This window comes from Podarcis tiliguerta (assembly GCF_965153285.1).
Source record: "Podarcis tiliguerta genome assembly, chromosome: 9".
Taxonomy (NCBI): Eukaryota; Metazoa; Chordata; class Lepidosauria; order Squamata; family Lacertidae; genus Podarcis; species Podarcis tiliguerta.
The window spans coordinates 2,900,340-2,913,258 of NC_139542.1; positions in this window are offsets into that span (position 1 = coordinate 2,900,340).

The following is a 12,919-nucleotide window of genomic DNA, read 5'->3' on the forward strand; positions in this document are numbered from 1 at the left end:
TGAGTTCTGTGAGCAGAGTGGTTGGTCAAGGATCCATGCGAATCCTGACGTTCTCTCAGAGTGTCTGTCTGATTCTGCTGAGGAGGGAGAGTTAGAAGCTGAACCTGTTGATGAGGACCAGGTCTCTGACCAGGGTCAAGAACAGGGAAGGGCATCTCCACAGGTTGTTAAAAGAGAGCCCAAAAGTGAGCCTTCGTCTCCCGTTAGTCAAGTGCAGAAGGCCAGAAGATGCAGTAAGTCAGAGGGGGAGTCTTCTGATAACAAGGACACACTTGCTGGCCCCAGTGGGTCAGAGGGAGCACCTGAGACAGTGCTCAGATGTTCCACACGCTCTACAAAGGGGGTACCACCTGAGAGGTTTGAGGTCACCAGTGTGTGGGTTGGTTTAGCGCAGTGTGAACCTGAGAGTTTTGAGGAGGTTCAACAGTTGCCTGAAGAAGAAGCCAGGAAGTGGCAAAAGGCAATGGAAAAGGAGTTGAACTCAATGAGGTCCTTAGGTGTGTTCTCCACCACGAAGCTGCCAGAGGGCAAGCAGGCCGTGAGCTGTCGTTGGGTTTACAGGATTAAGCCCACAACGTCTGGAGAACCTCAGTACAAGGTGAGGCTTGTAGCCAGAGGGTTCACGCAGAGAAGGGGGCTGCATTACACCGCAGTGTATGCTTCTACTTCCTGGAGTGAGACTCTGCGTGTGCTTTTAGCAGTGCACCACTTTGATGTGGATGTGGCTTATTTGAACTCGGATCTGAAGGAGGATCTGTACATGCTACCTCCTCCAGGGTTTGAAGGCAATGAGCCAGGTGTTGTGTGGAAGCTGCACAAGTCAATTTATGGTTTGAAACAGTCAGCCAGAAATTGGAACATGTGCCTGAATGAAGCTCTGGAAGGTTTGGGTTTCCAGAAGAGTCTTGCGGACAGTTGCCTATTCTTGAAGGGGTCAGGAGAGACACAGAAAGCGATTCTGGGGTTCGTAGATGATATTCTGTACGTGGCACAGACAGGTAGGCAGGTGCAAGGTTTTGCCAAGGAGCTTGGTAAGAAGTTTAAGCTCAAAAACCTGGGTCCTGTTCAGGTTTATCTAGGCTTTAGGATAGACAGGTCAGAGAACGGGAGTTTCTTGCTCAGTCAGAAAGGCAAGATTGAGCAGTTGCTTGAGAAGTTTCGGATGTCTGACTGTGCAGGGGTCAGAACGCCCATGGAGACCAACTTCGTGAAGGACAGACACAATCAGACATTCTGAACTTCTCAAGCAACTGCTCAATCTTACCTTTCTGACTGAGCAAGAAGCTTCCATCTTCAGACCTGTCTATCTGTACCCCTAGGTAAACTCACTGAACCTGGGTTCTTGAGTTGGAAACGTTTTCCAAGCTCTTTGGCAAACTTCTGCACCTTGAGACATGAATTATGTCACCCACATAACCAAAACCAGTTCTTGTGACTCTCCTGACCCTTTTAGGTACAGACAGCTGTAAATAAATACTTCTAGAGTAGAAGAGAAGCTGAGTGCAGTCTCTGATTTACGCACACTTTGCACGCACAGAAGGTCACTTTGCTGTGTTTTACTCTGCTGTGCTCAGAGGTCTGAAGGAGCAGAAATGTGCAACGGAAGCCTGCAGGACCTCCACCCTTCACCATTTACAGCAGTACTAAATCAGCAGGTTTCTGGCATGAAAACATCCTCCACGCTGGACAAAACCGAAAGTCAGACAGAACAAAGAAACCGGCTTCTCCAGATGTGGAGAAAGCTCCTCCCCAGAACAGGCAGGACGACGCTAGGACTCTGAGCTGTTAACCCTGTAAGTTCTGATTCCCCTCACAGACCTCTCTGCCACATCTTGCATGATTGACGGCTGGAAATGGTTGTGGTTGCTTCAATCTGTCCTGTATACCCAGCCAAGGAGAACTGATATTTTAATTAATTATTGACAAAAGGATATCATCTTGATGATATATTTGATACTTGTGTCTTGTGCGATGGATCCTTTTTCCTAACTCTGAAAGAGGAGGCCGTGGGGGTGTTGATGTTAGGATATTTCCATTCCTCCTTAAAAGGGAGCAGGCTTTGAGTCACAGAGTCTGCGTATTTACTGTTTTCACAGGATGTTTATGTTGTGTCTTTGCTTTCGTTTCTCTGTCTCTCTGCCGGAGACTCTGAAGCAGGCAGTCATGTTTTTCTTTGTTCTGATCAACGCTGAATAAACTTATAAATCATGCTCTCCTGATTGCATCTTTCGCTGTGCGTTATCTGCTGATAGAGCGTGCACGGCTCTGGAATGTGGGAAGTTATTTCTGGAGTGTGTCGCTAATTGCTGATACTGTGTGTCTACGGGAGATCGATGGATGTCCGGAGATGACGTGGAGTTATGATGGACTTTGTCTCCCTGGCAGTATCCCAACAACAGGTTATGGGCCCAGATAAACAGCACTTACAAGAGAGTAATACTGCGACAGACTGCTGAGGTATGTGGGAAAAGCAAATAAGGCTTTTCTGTTGCCGGCAAGTGCCTTTGATGTCCGGCTGGCTTAATTTGGTCTGGGAGTCGAGCCAAAGGCTTCGTGATTTATGGGCAGCCAAGATAAGAAGCCTCTGAAGTGAAAAGGGCTCACGGCTTAAGTGAATAGCTGAAATGGATCTTTTACAATCCTCAGACGCTGCTCCATCTCCACCAAAGCTCAATGGCCGCAACTATCAGACCTGGGCAAGGTACTGTGAGGGCCAGATGAGGAACCTTGGAGTGGAATGCTATTACTGAGGACCCCCCCAGCCCCTGTGACAGATGATTGGAGGGCACAGGATTCAAGAGCCATGGGGATAATTTTGCTCTCAGTAGCTCCTGGAGAGTTAATCACCCTGGCTGCAAAGGCCACTGCACGTCAGATGTGGAATGCTTTAAAGATAGCCCATCTGCCAGTCATCCCAGCCCAGAGTTTGATGCATTGGACGTCCTGGCTGTTTCCCGGAATGCAAGTGAATGCAGGGATGCCGAAGGCACCGTTTGCAAGCTGCAGGGGGAGCTGACTGTGGTGTCATCCCAGGCAGCATTCCAGCCTCCAGGGGGAGCCAAGGAGTCAGCAGCTGAGAGCTCTGTTTCTCGTGAGAACCAAGGTCATCATCTTTGCAGAGGCCGGAAGGCCAGAGGTAAACAGAGACAGATGCCTGCAGATGGCCAGAAGCAGAAGGGGGGTGAAGAGCCCACGCCAGTGGAAAACAAGGCTTTGTTTGCTGGCACAGCTTCACCAAAGGCTAAAGGCAAGTCTGATGGCCAGGAGCAGGGGGGCAAGCAGTTTAAGCCCACCCCGGTGGAAAACGAGGTTTTGCTTGCCAGAAAAGCTGCTCCAAAGGCCAGATTTGTTGTAGATTCTGGATGCACCCGCCATCTCGCAAAAGATAAGCATCTGTTTATCTCCTTCACACCTCAAGATGGTGAAATCCACCTGGCTGACGGAAGGACGTTGCGGATCGCAGGAGAAGGGACTGTGAGACTGGCAAGTCTGCACACTACCATTAAAGATGTACTTTATGTTCCAGGTGCTGTAAACAATTTACTCAGTGTCCCACAGCTGACTGGGAGTGGTTTTCAGATTTCCTTCAAGAGGAGCGTCTGTGTCATCAGGAAAGGCAAAGAGGACATTTTGCATGCAAAGTTTATGGATGGCTTGTTCTGTATAACTTATGACGACAATGGTGCTGTTGTGTCTAATGTTGATTCTTGTTGTGTTGCACAAACTAACAAGGTTCTTCATGCAGGATGTGTTCATGAAGCACACAGAAGATTTTGTCACATGTCTTGGCAGGCGCTGGCCAAGATGCCGGAATTGGTTGAGGGTTTGAACATCAAACCCTGTAGGTATCACATGAAATGTGTATCTTGTCTAGAACAAAGTGAAGGTTGCTCCAAAAGGCAAGGAGTCTAGCAGGCAGGCTTCCAAACCCTACCAGCTAGTTCACGCAGACCTGGTTGGTCCACTTGCGCCCTCTTTGGGTGGAGCAAGGTACTTCATGGTTCTAATTGATTCGTTTTCCAGGTACATTCATGTGTTTATGCTTGAGCAGAAATCGCAAGCGTTTCCTAGGTTCAAGGCATTCTGTGCTTGGTTTGAGAATGTTCACAGTAAACGTATCGGCTGTCTCTTTACTGATCGAGGCGGGGAATTCACTTCTCAACAGTTTGAAGCTTTTCTGACTGAGAAGGGAATCCAGCATGACTTGTCAACGCCTAGATCGCCATGGATGAATGGGCTTGTGGAGCGAGCAAATCAAACATTGCTGCAAGGACTGAAAACAATGTTGCATGCTGCCAATCTCCCTGATGAGTTTTGGGGGGAGGCTTTGTCGACTTTTGTTTACACTTTTAATCGGAGACTGTCATCACCTATTGGTTGTACTCCCTACGAGAAGATGTTTGGTAACAAACCTAATGTCAAGCACATGAGAATCTTTGGTTCTGACATGTGGGTACACACCCCACAGAGCAACAAGCTTGGGAAGCGTGGGGCACATGGTTTATTCATGGGGTACGAAAAAGGAACATACAGGGTATGGATGACTGACTCTAAGTCCATTAAGTTCACAAAGAGTGTTGAGTACAATCCCAAGTGGGGGGAAAATGTGGGAATTTTCCAGAGTTACCCAGAGGAGGATGAAGGTGATGTGAAAAAAGCAGATGATGCTAAGGAAGCTGAGGAAGCTGAGGATGATGGTGATGATGATCAGAGTTCGGATTCCAGCTCAGTGGGCAGCGCTGCTGCTGATGTCAGTGACAGTGATGACACAGCAGACAACAAGAGCGCAAAGGCCTCAGTCAGACCATCCGATGCGTCTGACAATGAACTGGAAGAACCACTGTTCACCATTGGTCACTTTTCTCCTAAGAAGGAGGAGATGAGTCCAGAAGACTTGCGTCTAGTACGCAGGTCTGAAAGGGCGACGAAGGGCAGACCTCCAAAGAGATTTGCTGATGAGTTTGCTAAGACAGCAACTGCTGTTCTTAGTAGCTCAGAGAAGGTATGGGAACCTTCAAGCTTCAAAGAGGTTCAGGAGTTAACCTCTAAAGATGCTGAGCCTTGGCTTGATGCCATGAAGGCTGATTCCTTGAACAGGAACCAAACTTGGGAGCTGGTACCGGTAGTCCCAGGAGTGAGACTGGTTGGCAGCAAATGGGTCTTCAAAGCAAAGACAGACCAGAATGGCAAGGTTGTCAGACACAAAGCCAGATTGGTTACCAGAGGTTTTTCACAGGTACCAGGACAGGATTACCACGAGACCTACTCACCCACCGTCAAATATGAGAGCATTCGGCTGATGCTCAAGATTGCTGCGGAGGAGAAACTGCATCTTTCCCATCATGACATTAATACAGCTTTTTTGTACGGGATTTTGGGGGAGGAGCTGTATATGCTTCCACCTGATGGAATGCAGATACAGAAGGGAATGGTCTGTAAACTGCGGAAATCCTTATATGGTCTCAAGCAGAGTGCCAGGTGTTGGAACACAAAACTCACAGAGACATTGCTTTCTCTAGGTTTTCACCAGGGCAAGGCTGATCCGTGTGTGTTTGTCAAGGAGAAGGGGCAAAACAAACTGTATTGTTTATGTTTTGTTGATGATCTTCTCATGTTTTGGAAGAATCAGGCTTTGTACCAAAGCACCCTAGCTCAGCTGAAGGAGCACTTTGACATGAAGGATCTTGGTGAGGTATCCAACTATCTTTCTCTGCAGGTGGAGAGGGACCAAACAGGTAATTTTCTGGTTCAGCAAACACAGAAAATTGCTGATGTATTAACCAGGTTGAATTTGGTTGATGCAAACCCAGCAGACACACCGATGGTGACAGGTTACCAGGTAGATAGTACTGCTGAAGCATTTTCTGACACTACGCTGTACAGATGCATTCTAGGCAAGTTGAATTTCATTGCTAGATGCTCAAGACCTGACATAGCTGTAAGCACTAACCTGCTTAGCAGACATGCTAATGATCCTACTGTTCAGGATTGGAAAGCTCTGAAGCGCATAGCCCGCTATTTGAAAGGGACTTTGCAGTACAGGCTGAGGTTCACCAGTCAGAAGACTGGAGGTCTTGAAATCTTTGCAGATGCAAGTTTTGGAAGTGACACCACGGATGGTACAAGCACTTCTGGAGTATGCTACATGTACAACCTCTGTCTGTTTGACTGGCTGTGCAAGAAGCAGACGACAGTAAGCCTAGGTTCCTGTGAAGCAGAACTTAATGCTCTGTAATTTTCACTCATGGATTGTGAATGGTTGGTGCAACTGTTTAAGGACATCAGAGTTTCTGTGAAATGTCCTGTACAAGTGTATCAAGACAATAGATCCTGTTTGGCTTTGCTGAACTCAGAGAGTTGCAAGCAAAGAACCAAGTACTTGCAGATTAAGCTACATCGTGCAACAGAGTGTATTCAGAAAGGACTCATTCAGGTGTCCTACATGCCAGGAAGTGAAATTCCTGCTGATCTGTTGTCGAAGGTTGTTAACAGAGAACAACTTAAGGTTTATGTACAGAGGTTGCAATTGGGTTGAACCACAGGTACTACAGGTTAGAATAGAATAGAATAGAATAGAATAGAATAGAATAGAAATTTATTTGTCATTGTCCGTATATACACAGTATACACAACAACGAAAATCAAAACACCCACCCAAAGACCGGGTTCACATACACATTTGCACGTACCTCCAGCACTCTCATCCCATTCAGACATAATCTATAAAACATACATAATCCAGAATATAACATGACCTATTAAAGGCATACATAACCTAAACCCTATCTCATTCCTTCCTACTCCCTGCTTACTATTTCTTACAACTGGCCCTGAGATCATTATTTAGTGCAATCAGAGCTCTTGGATAGAAACTATTCAGAAGGCGTGTGGTTCGTGTTTTCATTGTCCTATATCTTCTGCCCGAAGGCAACAGTTCAAAAAAGTTGTGAGCAGGATGGGTAGGATCTCTCAGGATATTGTGTGACTTCTTCAAAGTGCGAGACGTGAAGATCTCATCCAGGGTTGGTAGCTGGAGCCCAATAACATTCTGGGCAATTTTAGTTATTCTCAGTAAAGCTTTTTTATCCGTTTCAGAGCTGCTTCCATACCACGATAATATACTATAGGTTAAGACACTCTCGATGGTACTGTGATAATAGGACAGGAGTAGGTGCTGAGATAGATTCAGTCCCCTGAGCATTCTCAGGAAATACAACCTCCCCTGCACCTTCCTCACAACCATGTTAATATTTGCAGTCCATGAGAGGTCCTCAGAGATATAAATGCCCAGGTATTTAAAACTACCAACCCTCTCCACCTCCTCGCCATTTATGTGCAATGGTAAAAATACACTTTTCTTTCTCCTAAAATCAACTATGAGTTCTTTGGTTTTTTTGGTGTTAAGCATAAGATTGTTTTCTTTACACCATTGAATTAACCCCTGTACTTCTTTCCTATAAGCAGTCTCATCGTTCTCACTAATGAGCCCCACCACTGTTGTATCATCCGCAAATTTGATGATTGTGTTGGACTTATACAGTGGGGTGCAATCAGATGTGTACAGGGAATAGAGAAAGGGGCTTAGCACACATCCCTGAGGAGCTCCTGTGCCTAATACTAGAGTAGAAGAATAGTAAGGTCCCATTCTCACTGTCTGCGGCCTGTCAGTCAGGAAATTCCTTACCCACAGACAGAACTTCTGATGTATACCCAAATTGATCATTTTAAGAAATAACCTGTCTGGCAAAATTGTATTGAAGGCAGAACTGTAGTCCACAAACAACAGCCTTGCGTAGGTTCCCTGTCGTTCTAAATGACTCAGTACAGTGTGGACAACGATGGAAATAGCATCATCAGTAGATCTATTTCTTCTGTATGCAAACTGGAACGGGTCTAGAGTGGATGGAAGACCAGCCTTAATATGATCTAGCACCAATCTCTCGAAACATTTCATAACGACAGATGTTAGGGCTATTGGTCTATAGTCATTGAGAGATACCACCACTGACTGCTTGGGGACTGGCACTATAATCGATGTCTTCAGGCAGGTAGGGACAGAACCCTGCGACAGGGATAGATTAAAAATGTCCGTAAATACACCAGCTAATTCTGCAGCGCAGTCCCTAATTACCCGTCCCGTGATTCCATCCGGTCCAGCTGCCTTCCTAATGTTAATGCTCCGAAAGGCACGTTGTACGTCAGAGGTCTGTAGTAGAAATGGTTGTCTATCAGTAGTAGCTTCTGATGATGTGCTGGTAGCCAATGCTGTAGTGCCAGTAGTTCCAGTTCCAGTTCCAGGTTACACGGAAAGGGGGAGGATGTTAGGATATTTCTGTTCCACCTTAAAAGGGAGCAGGCTTTGAGTCACAGAGTCTGCGTATTTACTGTTTTCACAGGATGTTTATGTTGTGTCTTTGCTTTTGTTTCTCTCTCTCTCTGCCGGAGACTCTGAAGCAGGCAGTCATGTTTTTCTTTGTTCTGATCAACGCTGAATAAACTTATAAATCATGCTCTCCTGATTGCATCTTTCGCTGTGCGTTATCTGCTGATAGAGCGTACACGGCTCTGGAATGTGGGAAGTTATTTCTGGAGTGTGTCGCTAATTGCTGATACTGCGTGTCTATGGGAGATAGAAGTTTTTATAACCATATAATTAGGAAATCACTGAGAGTATGGGAAAGATATAAAGACTTGTTAGAACAGAAGTCCCCTTAGTGGCTCTCATCACATGAAGCCTTACTGCTCAAACCACTTGGAAAGAAAGTAAAGTGGCTTACATATGCTGAATTGCTAAAGGACCAAGATGGAAAATGGAAACTAAGAGATTAAGATGACTAAAAGATCATTTTCAGAGTTGGCTACATTATCAGCAATTACACGAAACATAAAAAGAAGACAACAAGAAAGGATTTAGCTATATGACATCCAGATGTCAAAAGGAAGTGATAGAAGGGAAAGTAAACCTGTTAAAAGGTGCATATAGCATCCTGCTAGAATGGGAGACGCAGAGCTGAAATCAGTTACAATTAAATGGGCACAAGATATAGGCCCTAACATCATGTTGGAAGATTAGGAAAGGTTTTGGGAAATTGATTTAAAATTGTTCTTTGCTGAAAGAAAACTATATGAAAATGATGTACAGATGGTAGATAACACCAGTGCAGTTAGGAAGAATGGGAAATGATATATAATGAGTTGAAGAAAATGTTCCAATTAACATTTGTAAAAAAGCCTGAAGCTTTCTTGTTAGGGATTGTAGGAAAAGACCTGCTAAGGAAATTAAAAAACATTTTTATGTATGCAACAATGGCGGCAAGTGTCTTAATACCACAAGGATGGCAGAATGTGATGGCCTGGGAATCCGATTCAGAGGCTGAACCGAGGAATCCAGGCCTGCACAGAAGTCCCCGCCTCCAGAGCCGGCTGAGCTGGGGCAGGGCCTTGCATCTGAAGCGCTTTTCTTTTTAGGGGAGGACGGAGGGGAAAATGGGGAGAGAAAAAATGAGGATGATGTATTTTTGATAAATTGTTGAAATCCCTAATAAAAAATATTTTTTAAAAAAGAGGAAGTGTGAAACCTAGTGGTTATAGAAATATATATATTGGTAAAATCTGTGTTTTAATTGGGATAGATTGTGTCAATGAATAGAATTAAATTGTTGAATTATAAATATCAAAATATGGCTGCAAGAAAACCACTGGTCCCGACTGGAACTTCTGCAACCACTCCAGCACAGGGGAGAAGGATTTTGGCCCAGGAATTAGAACCAAAAACTGATCTCAGAGATATGATTATGGACTTAAGGGGAAAAAATAGGGGAAACGCTTAGGCATTGGGGAGTGAACTTGACCAGAATACAAAGTTAGTATGGGATACAACAGGACAAATTAAAGAATTGATGGGAATAACAGTACTGGGCCTTAAAACTAAGACAGAGAGTCTAGAAGAAAAGACAAAACCGGCACAAGCAGAGGGGAAAGACCTAAAAAAGGACCATGAGAAATTAAAGGAGGAATCAGCAGAATTGAGTGCTTCGCAGGAATCAGCTTGGGATGCAATATCTGTTCTAGAAATGCGCCAGAAGAAACAAATTTTGGCTTCCGGGGAATTCCAGAAGAATCATAAGAAGATATAAGACTTAAATTAATCATGGAGTTGTCAGAATGGAAAGGGATTCAGGAAGAATTTTTGGAGAATTCGAAAGATAAAATGTTTAAGATAAAATCAAGTTTTGCAAAAACCAAAACACTACCAAGAGATTGCCTGGTAGTTTTCAATTCACGTGCGATAAAAGACACAATATTACAAACGAATTACCAAAAAAGATTACAAATAGAACAGAATATAATCATTTCAAAGGAAATTCCTTAGAAAACCAAATAACTAAATTACTGACAGATTCATTGAAAAATAAAATTCCATATAGGGGAAAGGAGGGGAAAGATCTAAAGAAAGGATTCGAGGCTTCCAGATTTCATGGTCCCACCCCCGTTACCATTTGTTGATTGCCATGGAATTTTTTGGGTTGGGGTTTGAGATGGGGTTTTGGAAGACACCTGTGCGTGAATTTGTTTTATGTGTATAGATCAGAGCATGCTGACCAATGTACAGTCTTCGCAGTAAGGCTCTATTCTGATGGCATGAGTATCATGACGACTGGTAGATTCTTATCTGCTCCAGCCTTCATCTGCCTTCACAGCCATTGTAACATACCGCTTGTTATCTTCCTCCTGTCCTGCCATTGAGAACTTCTTGGATTATTCTTTGTCTAGGTCCTCTCCTTTGACCTTACCACCTTGGTAACCCTGCTGGGAGTATGAGACACCCAACAGCTTCACTCACAAGGGTCATAGGAATTGCAAGCCCACTCACCACAACAAGGGGGTGATCCAGTGAGTGAGCTATAAATAATACAACGGTGGCATCAAATGGTGGGAAACTAGCAACAAGCGCTTGGAAATTGTGAGATAAATTGAAGTATAAATAATACAACACTGACACACAGGGGTAAATGTACAAAATGACAGTAACAGGATATAAAAAGCCAACTTCAACAAGAAGGAGATTTAAGTGATATTTTGACAGTAATGAGAGTATCACTAAGCCAGCAACACTTGCAGAAGTTGCAAGGGATTTAAGGGATTGCTCCAAAGAAATAAGTGATCTGTCTTAAAGACCTAGCTCTCTGGAAGAAACTGAAAAAACAACAACACACTACTGGTCAACAAATCTCAGAGACATGAAATCAAGTGAAAGAGATGATGATGATGATGATGATGATGATGAAGAAGAGTTTGGATTTGATATCCCGCCTTTCACTCCCTTTAAGGAGTCTCAAAGCGGCTAACATTCTCCTTTCCCTTCCTCCCCCACAACAAACACTCTGTGAGGTGAGTGGGGCTGAGAGACTTCAAAGAAGTGGGACTAGCCCAAGGTCACCCACCAGCTGCATATGGAGGAGCGGAGACACGAACCCGGTTCCCCAGATTACGAGACTACCGCTCTTAACCACTACACCACACTGTGGTGCCCGAACAAATCACATAAACTCAAGAACAGATGATTGCAATACAGCAGAACACAGAAATACTGGCTGACCAGATTGCTCTCCAAGAGATGCATCCCAGGGAAATGTATTTGAGATGTTGATCGATTCCAGAGGACGGTTTTTAACAACTGCTGATTAAAGAATTGGAGAAATTTCTGGATATCAAGGAAGATGAGATGGAGAAACAAACTGAGTGGGCACACAGCACTAAATCAGCATCTGCAAGAGCAAGGAAAGTTCCAGGAGATTGCTTAGTTCAATTATCTACAAGAACCATACAGGACAAGATTTTGCAAACTCAGAACAACCTACAGACTGACATCCAAAGGATTTCAAAGGATTACAAGTGAAGGAAATCCCAACTAGACTCCTAAATAAAAGGAAAGACTACAAATTCCTAGCAGATGCTTTGAGAAAACCCAACGTGTTGGGAGTTCCCTCAAGGACTGAGCTTTCAATTCAGAATGAAATTATTTTGAGCAACAGAAGAACAAGAATGTGTTAGCTTCAGGTTTCTATTTTATACTTTGTGTAATGTTAGAAACAAATGAGCAGTTCAGAGAGTGAAGATATAACGTCTTATAAAAGCAATATGGGAAGCCACAGAAAAATAAGAATGGTAACATATGATGTTCTTAACATGCATTATGTGAAAACTGGTGGGGGGGGGGGAATTAATAGAATTGTTTTTATGCATACATGAAATAGACCATCCAAATAGGCAAAGGCACTTCTATAGAGGATGTTCCATCTTTCTCCAAATCCTGCCTTAGCCCTACTATCTTTCAACATAGCCTTGGGTTCCACCCTGTGGTAGGGTTGCCATACATCTGGAATTTCCCAGATACATCTCCTTTTTCAGGATCTACATGCCCATCCTCGAGGATTTTTAGAATTTGCCAAAATTTCCGGGGGGGGGGGGGTCTTTTCTTCCTTTGGTACCAAGACAAGCCCCAAAGGAGCATATTTGTGCTTGGGAACTCCCACTCCAGGAGTGTGACATTGAACACCTGTGTCCCAGGAAGCCGTGTGTCTGGGAGCTTTCTTTCCCACCCAGAGAGTGTGCATGCGCAAGGCAAGTCCAATGCACCCCCATCCCACAACCCTGCCAGAACCATCGCTCTCTCTACTGGCTCCCTTGGACTTGACATGGGAACCGAGAGAAGGCAGAAGCACAGCTGTTTCATGTTTCTGCCCTCCTATGTTTCTCAGCAGCTGCAAGCGAAGAAGTTAAGGGAGCTCTTTTTCCACACTGGGTGCTTCAACCAGTGCCCAATAGCGAAGGCAGAATAGCCAAGGCTGTTTCATGGGAGTCTCACCCACCACACATTAACTTGCAGTGTTTGTTTGGGGAAGGGGTACTTGATTCA